Source organism: Mauremys reevesii, linkage group 7 (assembly GCF_016161935.1).
Source record: "Mauremys reevesii isolate NIE-2019 linkage group 7, ASM1616193v1, whole genome shotgun sequence".
Taxonomy (NCBI): Eukaryota; Metazoa; Chordata; order Testudines; family Geoemydidae; genus Mauremys; species Mauremys reevesii.
In genome coordinates, this window is record NC_052629.1 from 81185119 (window position 1) to 81202466 (window position 17348).

General features: G+C 41.5%; 1 protein-coding gene across 4 annotated transcripts in view; it reads right to left on the minus strand.

Annotated features, from left to right (window-relative positions):
- MAPKAPK3 (MAPK activated protein kinase 3) overlaps positions 1 to 17348 on the minus strand; it is a 97286-nt gene that overhangs the window by 65942 nt on the left and 13996 nt on the right. The window lies entirely within an intron of this gene.

A 17348-nucleotide genomic window follows, 5' to 3' on the forward strand; every position in this document is an offset into this window, starting at 1 on the left:
CATGCCTGCGGCAGGTCCACCGGAGCCCGGGACGAGCGGACCTGCCGCAGGCATGACTGCGGCGGGTCCCGTCTTCCCGCGGCTCCGGTTGAGCTCCCGCAGGCATGACTGCGGCAGGTCCGCTCGTCCCGGGCTCCGGTGGACCTGCCGCAGGCATGCTGGCGGGAGCTCCACCGGAGCCAAATGCCGCCCTCCCCAGGATGCCGGAGCCGCGGGAAGAGGGGACCCGCCGCGGGACTGGGGAAGGGCGGCGCAGCGCTCCGCGCTGCTTGGGGCAGCCTACTTTGTAGAGCCGCCCCTGCTCCTGGCCTAGAACCTTCACAAGTGGGAGGAAAAGAGCAGCAGCAGATTCATAAGAATGCACTTTCCTGATGTAAAATCACTCAGCAGATTCATTGCACTAGCATTCAGGACATTATCTATAGCTCAGGATTTCCAGACAGACAATGAAAGCATTTGAAATAGGTCCCTGCACTAAGTAGCCTAGAAAGCATCTTTCTTGGAGAAGGAGTGGAGAGAACAAAGAGTGGAAAAGGAGAAGAACTTGATTCCTTTGCTGGGTACGTTCCAACTGTCTAGAGGTCCACTGGCCTGTGTCTCCCACTGATTGGGTCCCTACAGGCTCAGGGCTTCCCCACTGCTTGGTTCCCTTCTCTCGATGGTTACTTGTCCATGTAGCAAGGTGGATCCCTGCTCCTGCCCTGAAGGGGTTAAAAACAGCCCTGGGAAGGGGCTGTGGCTAGAGAAAGCAGCCTTTAGGCTGCACTGATTGGGGGAAGTGGCTGCAGCTGGGGCCACGCCCCAAACTGAGCAGCTGGCCTATATAAAGAGGCTGGGAGCCAGGGGCTCAGGAGTCTTCCTCTGCATGTAGAGGGAGATGGGCCTAGCTGCTGGGAACTAGAGACAAGGTACCTGAGTGAAACAGGGCTGGGGAAAGGCTGAGGAGCTGGGGAGCTCCAGCCTAGAAAGCCCCAGGCTGCAGCCTAGCATTGGGCTAACAGGTACTGGGGGTTGCAGAGGGCAGCCCAGGGATAGGCCAAGGCAGCAGGTCCAAACCCTCCTTGCCAGTGATGAGTAGGCTGATACTGCAGTCTGCCCCAGGGCGTGGGGATAGACAATGACTGGCAGTAGCCATACACTGAGGCGAGGTGGGAATAGAGGGTGGGGGATCCCCAGGGAGGGGAGACCCTGAGAGAAAGGGGGTTACTGCCAGGGGGCAGAACCCCATGTAAAAGGGCACCGGGTCCAGGGAGGGACATGGGGGCCAGAGGACAGGAGGATCACCAGCCTGCAGAGGGCGCTCTGGAGCTGGAACCGAGCTAATTCCCAGAAGTCACCAGCAGGAGGTGCCGCAGGGGTGAGTCCGCATGTCTGCAGTCCAGTACTCTGTTCTGCTCCCTTCAGTTGTCTACTTCCTGCTGGTCTCCTGCCAATCTGCTGCTCTCTGCAGCTTAGCCTGCTCCACGCTGCTGCTCCTTAGCTAACCTCAGCTGCTGCTCCTAAGCTCTCTCTCCATCACTCCAAGTCGAGTAATGGGGCAGAGAAGAGGGAGGAAGCAGGACATAGTGTTGTGACCATGAACTGCAACTAGTTCTGCACAGCGGGAAACAGACAAGAATGGGAAGGCTGTGGCCACCAAAGAGAAGAGGACCAGGAAGAATTCTACACAGCTAGAATTTCCAGTCAATATCAGGTCCTCAACGTGGAAATTGCAAAAGATACCTCAAGATCCAGCTGGTCTAAGGGAATGGAGAGACACCCATGGGTGGCAACTGGGCTCAATCTGTAAGAAAATCAAGCTTGCCCACAAAGACATCTCCAGCTGTCCAAGGAAGAGAGACGATCCTTGCTGGGGATTCAAAACTCAGAAGATTTGAAAGAACATTTTGCAAGGGACAAGTGGAAAACAGGATGATGTGCCATCTTCCCAGAGCCAAGACATGAGCCATCTCTCTCAGACTGGATAGGTTTCTGAAGCCAATGGGCAAGGAGTCATTGGTGATGGTTCATATCGGCACTAATGATGCTGCATCGCAGGATCTCTCACAGATAAGAGATGACTCCAGGGCAATCAGAAGCATGCAAGCAAAGAAAGACAAAAGGCAGAAGATTTAAGACATGAACTGCTGGCTAGGTAAGTGGTTTAGTTGAACATTGGTCCATCTTCTATGGGGAGAGGGGGCTGTATAGTTTGGATGGCCTTCACCTCAGTAAAAAGGGAACTAATCTCCTCAGGGACCAGCTAGCTAGAGTAGCCAAAAGGGCATTAATCTAACAACAAAAGGGGAAGGGGAAGAGAGGGAAGGCAGGAACACTCGTTTAGCACAAAAATCGAGATGTTGAGAATAAAATTAATCAAGGAACCACAGGATGTGAAGAGAAGAAATTCTTTAATTGCCTCTACACCAATGCTAGAAGCATGGGTAACTAACAAGAGAAATTGGAATTGCTCATTCAGGAGCATAAATTCAATCTAGGTGGTAGCACTGAAACCCGATGGGATGATTTGCATGATTGGAATGTTACAATCAATGGTCATAACCTATTTAGGAAGAAAAGAGTTGGCAAAAGGGAAGGGAGAGTGACACTCTGTCAAAAATGGCATTAGCTGTTTCAGAGTCACTCACAACCTGGAAAAACATGATCTTGAATAATTATGATCAATGTCCTAACAGATAAAGCACAAGATGGGGTATTTACTCAATTAAGTCCACTGCAGACTGCAAAGAGCTACAAAGGGATTTCACTAACCTGGGTGACTAGACAACAAAATGGCAGATGAAATTCAATGTTGATAAATGCAAAGTAACACACATTAGAAAACATAATCCCAACCATATACACAAAATGGTGGGATCTAAATTAGCCATTATCACTGAAAAAGAGATCTTGGAAGTCATTGTGGATAGTTCTCTGAAAACATCCGCTCAGTGTGCAGTCAAAAAAGCTAACAGAATGGTAGGAACCATTAGGAAAGGGATAGCTAATAAGACAGAAAATATCATGATGCCACTATATACATCCATGGTGCACTCACACCTGGAATATTGCATGCAGTTCTGGTAACCTTATCTCAAAAAAGATATATTAGAAATTGAAAAGGTATAGAACAGGGCAACAAAAATTATTAGGGGTATCAAACAGCTTCCATATGAGGAGAAATAATAAAGACTGGGACAGTTTTGAAAAGAGGCTACTAACGGGGGAATACGATAGAGGGCTATAAAATCATGCATGATGTGGAGAAAGTGAATAAGTATTATTTTCCCCTTCACATACCACAAGAACCAGGGGTCACCCCATAACATTAAAAGGCAGCATGTTTAAAACAAACAAAAGTACTTCTTCACACAATGCACAGTCAACCTGTGGAACTTGTTGCCAGGGGATGCTGTGAAGGCCAAAAATATAACTGGATTCAAAAAAGAATTAAATAAGTTCATGGAGGATAGGTCCATCAACAGCTATTAGTCAAGATGGTCAGGGATGCAACCCCTGCTCTGGGTGTCCCTAGGCCTCTGACTGCCAGATGCTGGGACTGACCAACAAAGGATGGATCACTTGATGATTGCCCTGTTCTGTTCATTCCCTTTGAAGCATCTGGCATTGACCACTGTCAGAAGACAGGATACTGGGCTAGATGGATCACTGATCTGACCCAGTATGGCCATTCTTATGCATGTTCTTTAAGTTTTGGTGACAACAATTAAAAAGCATGTTGATAAAATAGAAAGGATTCAGAGAAAATCCACAAGAATGATTAAAGGTTTAGAAAACGTGTCTTATAATGACACACTCAAGGAGCTCAATTATTTAGCTTAACTAAAGGTGTGAGTGTTAGGTTAAAAGTTAGGTTGACATAGCTATGTTGGTCAGGGGTATGAAAAATGCATGCCCCTGACCAACAGAAGAATGTTTCTGTCAATGTAGCTACCATTGCTTGAGAGAATGGTGTTCCTACGCTGACGTGAAAAACCTATTCTGTCAGTATATTGTGTCTACACGTAGCTATGCTGGTATAGTCTCCATAGTGTAGACGTACCTAAAGAGGTTAAGGGGTGACTTTATCACAGTTTGTAAGTACCCATGTGGGGAATAAATATTTGATAATGGGCTCTTCAATCTAGCAGAAAAAGGTGCAACATGATCCAATGGCCAGAAGTTGAAGCTAGACAAATTCAGACTGGAAATAAGGTATACGTTTTTAACAGTGAGGGTACTTAACCACTGGAACAACTTACCAAGAGTCCTGGAGGATTCTCCATCACTGGCAATATTTAAATCAAGACTGAATGTTTTGCTAAAATATCTACTCTAGGAGTTATTTTGGGGAAGTTATATGACCAGTGGTAGACAAGAGGTCAGACTAGATGATCAAAACAGACCCTTCTGGCCTTGAATCAAATGCTCATCATCCATCAGAATGTAGACATACAGAATACCTCTCAGATCCCCAATCTCCTTTTCCACTTGCCCTGCGGAGAGCGGAGTTTTCCAATCCCACAGAAAGAAAATGTAATTTTGACTCCAATCCCCACCTTATTGCAGTTTCCATCCTTGTGACCTTCCTCTGAAGTCTCTCCCTAGCCAAGATCATGCTATGGAGGAGGGGAGGCAGAGTTTTTCCACCCATTCCAAGATCTGTGATCCAATTTTCCAGGCATTAGAAAGAAAGCAATCTCCTTTGCATTCCCTGCTATTGGATTATAGGGCTGCAGACATTCAAATGTAGTGAAGTATGAACAGGGCAATTCAAATGGAAAAGAGTATGTTGCTATAATCAAAAGAGGCTTCTTAATGTTCCTAAATAGATTTCCTCTCCATTCTTCTTTAGCAGTGCTTTTCAACCGGTGGTCCGAGTACATCTGGGTATCCACAGACTATGTCTAAGATTTCCAAAGGGGTCCGTACCGCCACTTGAAATGTATTAGAAGTCTGCAAATGAGATAAGGTTGAAAACTGCTGCTCTGTAGTATTGCCACTGGATGCCTACTCGATGACCATGCACATTAGAGGAAAGGGAGAAATTCCAAGAATATTTGGAAGACCAAGGCTTATTCTTCCTTTAAACTGGGGATAAAACAGAGGGAAGAAAAGTAAGACATTGCAAAGGTGGAAAACAAATGTCATTCTAGTTGTTTCAATTCTTTCTTAAGCAAGCTGTGAAACACACCTCCAATTGACTCTTATAGGACCCTGCCTTTCTCCTCCTGTCCCTGCAACGGTTTATTTCTGTGTCAGCCTGCAATGCTGGCTCATTTCCAAAAGTGGGTATTCACCCACGAAAGCTCATGCTGCAAAATGTCTGTTAGTCTATAAGGTGCCACAGGATTCTTGCTGCTTTTACAGATCCAGACTAACACGGCTACCCCTCTGATATTTCCAAAAGTCAGTGTGTTTCTAAGATAAAAGTGTGAGTTTTGTAGAAGGAGAAAGAGGAGCAGGGAGGTGGGGTAAAAGGGAGAAATAGCACTGATGTGACTTTTGATCAGACTCTAAGCAGCTCTCTTATTCTAAACCTAGCAGGGGGAGCTGCAGCAGCAGCTGCTTCATGAAATTGTAAAATGCTTTTTGAAGAGATGGATTTCACTGACATGATGTGCCATCCACTATCATTCTCCTGGACATGATGTGCCAGGGAATCAGTGAAACACCCACACTAAAGCCATGTTAACAGAGAGGCAGATTGTCCGACTGGTGCAGCTGCAAGTCCCTCTCAAAAGAGCTGAGCTAACATTTCACACCAGGCAAGTGGCAGGAGGAGGAGGAGGAGGAAGCTGCCAGTGATGTTTATTCCATCTGTGCAAGAGAAGGATCACAGAGACAAGTCAAGCTGGGGAAGGAGAAGAGTCACTGATCTATCATTGCACAGCACTTCATGATACTGAGTAGATTACCTACCCATTGCAGGTTCTCTCTCTGGATCTAAATGGTGGTGGTCATTTTCAACTCTCATATGTTCCACATCTTGTAAAAATCTACTTCTTTATTTACACTGACTGTTAGGTACATATATGTGCACAGACACACACAAAACTACCCTCTTTTTAAACACAGAGAGCATCAGTTGGTTTATCCTCACCCTTTCATAAAAGGAAGTAAAAGAGAGAGAGACACTGAATTTTCTTATCCAAACTCACAGGCACAATCCTGACCAGCCAGTTAACTATTCTTGACAGTAAGTGGGGGCGCTCATGAGCCTCAAACAGATCCTGTCCAGTTCAGCTCCTACAAGTTCATTGGGGGATCTGGGTTCTACAGTACCTGAACCTCAAAATAAAATTCCAGCCACGGGGTACCCACTACAACCTAAGCTTCATCTTTCCTTAGGGGAGAGGGTGAAGAACATAGTATTCTATTAAACCAGCATTAGATAGCACCCCATAATCCCTAGCACTTTAGATACAGAATGTTTCCCTGCTTGTTTCCTCTTTTTTGGGGTGGGGTGGGGAAGCAGAGGAAAGCAGGGAGATGGAGTAGAGACAGACAGATGCCTCTTGAAGACCTTTTGAATGGTAAGTTTAGGGGACAAGTCCAATAAGCACAATGTGTTCAGAAAGCACTGACAAACACTATCCACCTCCTCCCCACATCATTGACCTTCAACAATGAAAAGGTGAATAAAACTCTCTCACTCAAAAAAGCTAGGAAAGCTGCAGGGCCTGATGACTTCTTTCCAGAATTTCTTAAAAACCTTGGATTTAAAGGAAAGAAATGGCTGGAAGCACTGTTCTCCAATATCCATTCCTCAGGACTTGTCCCAGGGATCTGGTGTGAGGCTGTGGTCATAGTCATTGACAAGCCCAACCATTGTAGTGGCCCATGTCACTCCTCTGCATGTTACACAAGGTCATGGAGAGAATATTATTGGCAAAGATTATGCCGCTTGTAGAAGAAATGTTACTGAATAAACAAGCAGGTTTCTGACCAGGCCGCAGCTGTACTGACCAAGTATTAGCCTGACCACCACACACTGAGGCACAATTCCAGTGAAAACACAAGACTGGGGCAGTTTTCTTAGATTTATCTGATGCCTATGACACCATAGGGAGGAACATCTTTCTCTTGAAAGCCTGTGTTGATTAAGATAATTTTGCTATGATCAAACTCCTCCAAGACATTTTGGCCAGCTGTAGGTTTTACTTTTTTGTTGGTGACCAGATCAGCAGGCCATGCACTTACAATGACGGCCTACCACAGCGACCATCTTAGCACTGATCTTGTTTAATATCTGCACCACCAACTGTCCCCAAACATCATTGAAATCAGTCTATGCTAATAAAATTGCTCTGACTACACAGGCATGAAATCTACCTACTTTGGTTAGGGTTTGTCCTATAGAACATTAAAACCACAGAATAGCTTTTATATTGGAGGCTAAAACCAAAACCTACTAGGAATGCCACGTCAGCATTTCATCTAAGCAATAGAGATGCTAGGATGGAGCTGCACACAGACTTTGGTGGCCAGCAGCTTTTTGTTATCCCAGCTTGAACTGTTGTGGAATGACATTAGACCAAAGCCTTGCATACCACCAGCATCTGAAAAGTATCCACGACAAAATAAAGAGGCATGTAAATATCATCCAGAAACCGGCAGGAACAACCTGGGAAGCCAGTGCAAATAAACTCTGCAGACCTCTTCACTAGCCTTTGTCCACTCTGCTGCAGTTAAGTTAAAAAAACGTCAATTTGCCTTATTTTTCCTTGTCTTCCAGGCAGGGTTAGCATCTGTATCTAGACTATATTGTCTAATATAGATACAATGAAAAGTGTCTTAGGCTACGTCTATACTACCCGCCGGATCAGCAAGTAGTGTTCGATGTATCAGGGATCCATTTATCGCATCTCGTCTAGATGCGATAAATAGATCCCCGAATCAACGCCTGTACTCCACCTCGGCAGGAGGAGTAAGCTGAGTCGATGGGGGAGCTGCAGCGGTCGACTCGCCACTGTGAGGATGGTCAAGTAAGTCAAACTAAGATACTTCGACTTCAGCTACACTAAGTTGCGTATCTTAATTCGAACACCACCACCACCCCCAGTGTAGCCCAGGCCTTAGAAATGCACATATATGTATTAAAAACTCAAACTGGGGTTTCATAAATAAGGATACTCAGAAATTTCAAGTACTGGCAATGGGAGGGGGTAGATGAGCACTGAATAATTTAAGTACCAGAATTTAATGATAATACCAGGGTGGATAAAAATCAATGATTTAAAAATGATTTAATTTTTTTTAATTTAAATCGGATTTTTTTGATAAAATGCTTTTTGAGGAAAAAACCTACCTAAAGATCATTTTATACAAGATACATTATAGCTCAAAAAGATCTCATCATGGAATAGGGATTATTCTAACTCTATAGTATGAGACAATATATTCATGTAATATTTAAGAAAAGTTTTGTAAATGAGTTCCAATAGTTCATGGATTAGGGACCCAACCTTATAGGATTCCAGGGGCTTCTGTATAGACTGGGACTCAGTGCTCAGTCTAGAAGATACCATCAAAGATGCTTAGTATTGCAGTTCTCAAAGTGTGGATTTGTGTCTCCAGAAATAACATGCTTGTTAACAGCAAAAATGTTTTAAATAAATAAATAAATAAATATACAGAGGTGAGAAATAACAGACCTCAACCCTATTGTCCCTCTGCAAATTTGTGTACACACAGTCAATCCCTTACCTCTCTCTAAAAGTTCAAAGTTTAAAAAAGTTCAATGAATAGAAGATTGTTGGGAGCGGAATAGGTCTGGATAAGGAGATGATGTCTGGAGATAAACGTGAGAAGGGAGGGACAGGAAGTAGAAACAAAAGTGAAACTGTTTGAGCAGCATATTCTTAGTCTTGAGGTCTTTCTGAGCGTAGCCTTCATTGATCTGAGATCTAGTGAGAGAACGGTATGGTAGAAGGGAAAACCTATAATGGCAGCAGGCCGTAAAAGAGACCCAGTTTGGGAATATTTTAATTAAGTTCCTCTACCAGTGGGTAAGATTTGCACTGTTTGCATTTTGCATGCATGCCTCAAAGAAATGCAAGGCCTGGTTGCCTGAATAAAACAACATCATGAGAAGTGTTCCTTCTCAGGAGGAAGCTGAGTTGAAAATGATGAAAGGAACATGTCTGAACATACAGGATCTTCAGGTTAGTAAACTTTTTTATTTCATACTTCTTTCTTAAGAACTGCCTGTCTTCCTTCTGGACTATTCTTGAATTCTTATGTTTGAGCAAAAAAAATATACTTGTTATTCTATGGTACTATCCTTTTAGATGCAGTTGTGATAAAAAATAAATAGCTGAAATAGGCTGATCTTCCTTTTACAATTTCACGTTTAAAGTAGTACTGAGTGTCAGGGAATGCAATGAGTAATACTAAATGAGCAGTATGGTAATAATAATTAAATAACTGCATTGACTTATTTTGTTTAGGAGAATCCATCCTTAACCTACAGGATTCTGAAGACTATCCACCTTCAAGATCACCATCGTTTTCTATAGTTCAGAGTTATCTGCCAATGATAGTGTTTCAGTCACATCATCTATGTCACATAGCCATAGTATATCACCTGTAGCAAAAAGAAAAAGAAAATTCCATCATCCAGAAACAACCATCGATAAGTTTGTGATAAGAACCAGATTATAAAAAGAGGTAATTGATGAAAAACTCTCCTTTCTGTATGCTTGAGAACCCACACTTCATTAACGTGGTTCAGTCATTAAGACCAGGATACAGTCCACCCAACAGAGCAGATATCGCAGGCAAATTGCTGAATAAAGTGTATGAAAGAGAAAATTAGCAGTGTGCAAAAGGTCTAGAGGGTGAAATTGTTAACCTGAATCTTGATGGGTGGAGCAATGTCCACAATGATCCTCTTGTATGTGCCTGTGTAACAACAGAAGTGGGGAATGTCTTCCTTACAGAAACAATTGATACACTGGGAAATGCACACACAGCAGAATACTTACAAGTAGGAGCAGTAAAAGCTATAACAAACTATGAAAAAAAATTCAAATGTCTAGTATGCAGCTTGGTCACAGAGAATGCTGCAAATGTATCCAAGATGAGAAGACATTATTTAGAAGAGCATCCCAAGCTAATAACATACGGTTGCAGTGCTCATTTGATGCACCTCTTAGCCAAAGACTTCAGTGTTCCAGAAATAAAGGCTAATGTTGCTGAAATTGCAAAATACTTCCGTAATAACCACTTTGCAGCAGCTGCTCTGAAAAAAGTTGGAGAAACCAAGTTAACTCTCCCACAAGACGTGCAATGGAATTCAGTAATGGACTGTTTTGAGCACTATATCAAGAATTGGCCTAATCTGATGTCAGTTTGTGAAAAAATAGATGGCATGGTCACAGCCAAAGTTCTTAACATTGGGCTTAAAAGAAATGTTGAACACATGCTGAGTACCCTGAAGCCGATTTCTGTAGCCTTGAACAAAATGCAGGGAAATAGCTGTTTTATTGCTGACACTGTTGAAATTTGGAAGGAACTGAGTGAGATCTTAAAAAGAGAAATATGCAATGACAGCATTAAATTAAAAAACGAATGGGACAAGCACTATCCCCAGCTCATTTTCTTGCAAATATTCTCAATACTCAGTACCAGGGTCGAACCTTAACTGCTGAAGAAGATGAGTTGGCTTCGACATGGACATTGAGCAATCATCCCTCCATAATGCCAACTATAATAAACTTGAGAGCTAAGGGTGAACCATTCAAGAAATATATGTTTGCTGATGTTGTTTTAAAGAAAATCACACCAATGATCTGGTGGGATTCACTTAAGCACTTGGATTCAGAGACTGTTGAAATGATAATCTCACTTTTAACAGCAGTAGCTTCTTCTGCCGGTGTAGAAAGAATATTTTCTTCCTTTGGACTAATTCATTCCAAATTGAGAAATCATTTAGGACCTGAAAAAGCAGGAAAGCTTGTTTTTCTTTTCCAGATTATGAACAAACAGGAACATGAAGGTGAAGACAACTGAGTCAGCTGCAGAAGCCAATATTTTAAGTTTCTCATGTTGACCTGGCTGACGTAGTTGATTTAATTTGTTGGGGTTTTTTTAATATTTAATTTAACTATTTTAGTTAAAAACAATTTTAACAAAAACCTGATTTATAAAAACTTGAATGTTTTACTAAATTCAAAAATTCATATGCTTGTTTTGTTAAAATATTAAGTGTTTAAATGTCTCTGTTTGGTGATGTTCTCCTCCTAATACAGCATGCCAAGAAAATCCTCCAAATAGAAATGATTAACCTGTTGAACAGGAGATAGTTCAGCTCCCAATGACTTCATAAATATCTGCTTCAATTACTTTTGGTAAATGAAATAACCAAACAATCATTCATTTTCTGATATAGCTGTAAAACTAATCTGAAAAGCTTTCAAAATAAATCACTTAAAAATGTATAGCACATACCTTCTAAAAATGAAACCTACATCTATCGCTGAGTTGTGAAGAATCATAATACTCAACAGAACTAACAGGAAAATGTAAACTAAAGCCCCAGTCCTGCAAGGATATATGCAATATACTTATCTTTAGAAATTTGTATTTGAGTCGACTTCAGAGGAACTACTCATGTAGCTAAACTTGAGCATGTATGTAAATCTGCAAAATTGGAGCCTAAATATCCCTCTCCATTTCCCCCACTTACTCCACAAACATATTTATACTCTTCTCTTTCTGACTGAAGCAGCATAGTCAGAAGCACCCACTCCCACACCATGAGTAAAATAGCCATCCTCACTTTGTTCAGATTCTGGAGTTCTATGAGTTAAAATGCCGTAAGAGCTGCTCTGGGATTTTTCACACACTTAAATATTCCCTTACACAGCTAGGTTGTCATAGCCATGGCACTGAACTTTCTAATTAAAACACAGCCATTACAATTTTACTTCTTACCAACTGCATGTTGGATATTTGCTATACTCATCACTTGCACACAAAAGCATATGTAAAAGAAATTGCATGTAATTGAAACAAGTTATCTGAAGTTCTAGTTCAGTTTGTTCAAATGAAGAACCATTTGAACCACACTGCAAGTGAGAAAGTAATAACTGATTCCCCTCTCCTTGCCAATACCAGGCAATTAGCATTTCATTAAGCAACAGAGGAAGGAGGAGCCTGACTGGCTATCATTATTGGACAGGCTATTGACTAATAGAAGCTAAAGAGAGGAAGGATGGTGAAACCCCTGCTCTAAGGATGCTCAAATGCAGGTCATTAGACTAACCCGAGAAGGGAGAAAGAAGTGTCTTAATTCACTGCTTGTAGTTTTCCCAGACCTGAAGAGCAGCTCTGTGTAGCTCAAAAGCTTGTCTAACATCAACAGAAGTTGGTTCAATAAAAGATATTACCTCCCCGCCTTGTCTCTAATTGATTGAGTCAGGTTTCCACCGAGAAGCAGCAGTGGGGTGAAGTAGTCATAGGCAGAACATACACAACGTTGTTTTGTTACAAAATAAAGTTGTTTAGAATATATACACTGAATGTCCCCATAGGCTTGAATTAAAATGGTATACTGCAATATAAGAAATAAAAAGCAAAACAAACGCACAGAATACCAACAATATCTGCATTTGGAGATCACAGCACTCGTATCATTAATCGTGCAAAAACTGACATGTGAGAAACAACCATTCAGCAGCTATCCTCAATACTTTCACGTCCTATTGTTAATGAACTTCCACCCAACCTATTCTCACTTTATACTAATACTCTCTTCCTAGGGTCCAGTCCTGGACCACTGTTCCTTTTCAAGTCTTCGTGTCCTTCCTAAAATTTCTACTATGAACTCCACCCTGCATTATAGGATACAAGCAATTTCCTGGCAAATATATTTTAAAAGTCTTAAAAAAAAAAAAAACACTGAACACTTCAGAATACCTAATATGGTTTTAGAGAGACAAGGCGGTGAGATCTCTTTTATTGGACCAATTTCTGTTGGTGAGAGAGACAAGCTTCCCAGCCACACACAGCTCTTGTGACTGACATGGCCACAACTACACTAGTACAATGTTGGGGGGGGGGGGAGAGTGGAAGTTCGGGGTATTTTTGTTAAACAACAAATTTTGATATTGCTTCATTGCAAGCAATTCTGAGCATTTTCCCACGTGTTCTTCCTATGTGAATTGACTTTTGTGCACCAATATATAACATTGAAACTGTTTTTGCTGCCCACTACCAATGATTCAGACAGCTGAGAGGTGTGAAAGGCTCAGTTAATCTCTCTTTTAAGCCTTTTCTCAGTAATGTATATTTTTGTTTTCTTCCCCACCCTATTGCAGAAAGAGGTTAGAATTTTCAGATCTTCATTGCAACATCCTATTTATGAATAGCAATAGGCATGCAGCCCCATTACAAGTCAAGGCAGTTACACCACCAGCTAAAATAAAGGTGCGCCTGACAATCAGGATTTCTGAAATGCACTTGTCTTACAAGTAACCCCAAGTTCTTTTGCCCTCCACCCTCAAAAGGCCTTTAATCACAGTATCTCAGCAACAAGAGAAAGTTATTACAGAGCTGAAAGACTATTCCACTCAGTGCCAATCCTTCATAACTGAGACAGTTTCTACATTAATCGGCCGTTCCCGAGCTCTCTCTCTCTCTGGTGCTGGAAATCCTGTCAATTTCCAAATACTGTAAAGTGAAGAACCTAATGAGATCCAACCCAGTTAATCCTGCAAGAGGTTTACCTTGTAAAACAACAAATTCCAACATACCAGATGCAGACAATGCACAGATTTTCCCTTTTGCTACCCAGGATATTTGTGTACATAACTGGAGGATTCCTACAGTACATAAGGCACCTGCCTGAAAGTAACATACAGGTACAGTAATAAAATACATCTGACTGCAAAAAAAGGGCTATAAAACTTTTGTGTTGTGTGAGAGAGACCTAAATTGGAATTACATCCTTGCGTGCATTTGGGTAGAGTCTGATTTTACTGTGTATTTGAAACATATTATATAGAAATATTTTAAACCATCTTATTTCCACTCCATTTCAAATCCCTGGTTAAATGTAATTTTAATAGCCATTACCTGGTTGTAGCTTTTTTCTTTCTATTAAAGGCTAAAGTAGCAGACAGTGCACCCAAAACTAAGATTATTTTTAAAAAAGAAAAAATGAGGACAGCATAATGCTCCAGGAGTAGCACAGTAACCATACTAGAGCTGATAGGATGACTCCAGGTCCCTGATCCTGCAAACACCTAGGGCTTGTCTACATGGGGAAATTGACTAGAATAGCTATTCCACAATAGCTCAGTGTGGACACTCAGATTCCAGAATAAGCCTTTTTTCCAGTTTAGGTCTCTAATTCTTATATCAGAATAAGTGTCCACACAGGGAGCTATTCTGTAATAGCTGATGTGCTTTAAATTCACTTCCTCCCTTATTCTGGAATAACGCTCCCTGTGGACAAGCTCTTACACGTGCATAACTTTTTGCATGTGAATGACATTACTCATGTCCGTAAGCACTTGCAAAATCGGGACCTAGCTCCACTTCTCTCTCCTTGGTTAGCAGGATGCTATACTTGCTGAGGCAGTATATTTAGCAGCAGGGAAAGGGAGAGAATCAGCTACTTCCCTGAAGCATGGGTACTATCACTACAAGCTAACACAAAGGACTTACATAGCACTATTAGTTTCAAAACATAAAAGTTTGTATAACTTGCTTGCAGAGATACATGTTTCATTAAGGTTCATCAACATGACCCAGTCCCTTTTAAAATCCTGATAGCATTGGTCTCACTGACACTGGAGCAGAGAATTCCACAGGTTCACTAAATATTAATAAAAGTAACATGCTGTTTAAGGATGGGATTTTCCTAAGGGAGTTAGATGCCCACATCCCATCCTTAGGTTCCTTTGAAAACTCAATGCCCTTTAAGCTCTTTGAGTGTCCTCTTGGTTTCATATTACAGCACAGGGTGAAGGGATAGATCATTTTTCACACTACCTTCATAAAAGGGCTGTGAGCTAAAGTGAAAGAGAATGGCGTGTCTATGTGTTATTTTAGTTATAAACACAAACTGAATGCTGCAGGTTCTGTATGTATGCAAGTGCTTTGTTGTTCACAGAAACTTTCTTTTAAACACAGAGGACAACAGCAGTATCCTTGAGATTGGAGGGTCTGAAAGAACAGGATTGCTTCAGAGTATCAAGCCAATGTCAAGCCCCGTCACCCTCCCATGTGTCAAAGTTTGACTGTAAATTGATTGGAAAGGGAAGAGGAGAACAAAATAAAAGGCTTTTACTCCTCACAAAAACAATGGAGACCTTGTACTGTAGTGTGGCTCCAGCAGAAGCTTCTACTGTGGAGAGGCAGCTGAGCCAGAGAAACCCGCCCTCCCCCTCTCCCCACCTTCAAGCAATGACATCTTTGCTATTAACAACTCTGTTGCTGTGGCAACCAGACTGCTTTTGACAAAGCCACACTGACTGAAAGCAACATGTGAGAAACCGGAATCATTATAAAGCTCTGTGAGAAACAAATTCTTAAAAGAAAAAAAAATTAGGATTTTAGGGTTTTGGTAAAAACAACAAACAAGCCCCCAAACAGACACACAGACCTGCAAATAAGGAGAACGTTTTGGTAGCAGGGCTTCTATTGTTCACTATGCCCTATGGTATTGTGAACAGGGCTTTAAATATCCCACAACAGTAATATCCAATCTGCCATAAACCTTAGAGAGATCTTAGACTTTCAGGATATATATGCACAGAACAGTGTGCAAGAAAGACACTAGTAGTTCACCATCCAGGCTTTTCCCTCTCTCCTTTCCTTCAAAAAAAATATTTACCTGAAAACCAATAATAGTTATAAGTTATCTTACCTACTCACGTGTTTGTAAGGGGCAACAGAGATATTGAATATAAGGGGAATCACGGCTAGTTCACAAGGCAAATCACTCTCACTAGCCAAAATCTCAATGGACAGCAACCAAAGAGTACCATTCTAGCTACTCTTTGTGGCTTCCAGAGACGGGTGCCCTGAGCATTCCAACAGAATTCTGCACTTCTCAACTCCACCCTTGAAATAGGCATTATAAATCTGTCCTAAACAGTAGCTGACTCAAATCCCACAAGCTGCTTGAGGGCTTATTACTTAACCATTAGCACGCTCAAAACAGGAATCAGGAAGAACTAATATTTTTGGGAAAAGGCCTATGGAGAAGAGCCAGATTTTGAACTGACAATAGGTCAGACTCGAGAACAGTGCAACTTTAATAAGCTCTGGCTCTTTGGCCAGCTTGGTTGGTGTCTGAAATTACATTTTAAAGATGAAACATTCAGAGTATTTTATCAAAAGTTTGGCATTGTTAAAGTTGCTTTGGAATAAATTAATTTTAAACATTTTGTGTTTGCTATTCCTCTCAAAGCAGTTTTCAGACGCCTCAGCATGAAATGCCATATTGTAAAGATGCAGAAAATAGGAAGCCCAGGGCTGATTAGCAGGCTGAACTAGAATTCTTTCCTCCTTTCAGTTTAGAGGTATTAAAATGCAAGGGAGTTATAGCTTAATCTCATTAAGAGAGCTTTGAATCATCTTAAATACTTAGGAAGTCTCTGTAAAAGTACCACAATCCAGACAATTTATACGCTCTAATCCAGAGAGGCTGCTGATTCCATTGGTTAGGGGAGACAGAAGTTCTCACGTTTTTCCAGTCAAATAGGTTTCTACTCTAGTCCCATCACTGGACACATGTACACCACATTGCTGTTCAAAGAAGGTTTCCATGTGGATATCTGCAGTATTAAAACCATGAAGCGGAGCAGTTCAACAAACTCTTATTGTTTCAAAAGAAATAAGGACTGCTAAACAGCAACCATTGCCATTGGTACATTACACATAGTCCTAAACAGTTTGGCTTTTTAAATTAAATACATCTTTAATTCAGGAAAATCAAGAAAAAAAAATGGGAGTGTAGCTATTATCTCATCATATGCAACAATAATCATTTCATGCTAACAATGACTGCTTTTCAAGAGTGAGTGAAATGTACTTCGCAAACTATTTTAGAATGGAGTGTTGTACAGATGTGAACTGATCAATAATGGTTAATTTACATCTGCTTTAAATTGGTTCACTTAATATACAATTAAAATAGTAATATTAAACATTCTATGTATGCTAAGCACCTTTATCTATTAAGTGTCTTAGGTGCATGTCGGCATATGGTCCCAATTACCGCAGAATGTTACTAATCTGTGCTCCCTATCACTTTAACCAGGGGCGGCTCTAGGCACCAGCAAAACAAGCTGGTGCCTAGGGCGGCCAAATCTAGGGGGCGGCAGGCTGCGCCGGCGGACCTGCCGCAGTCA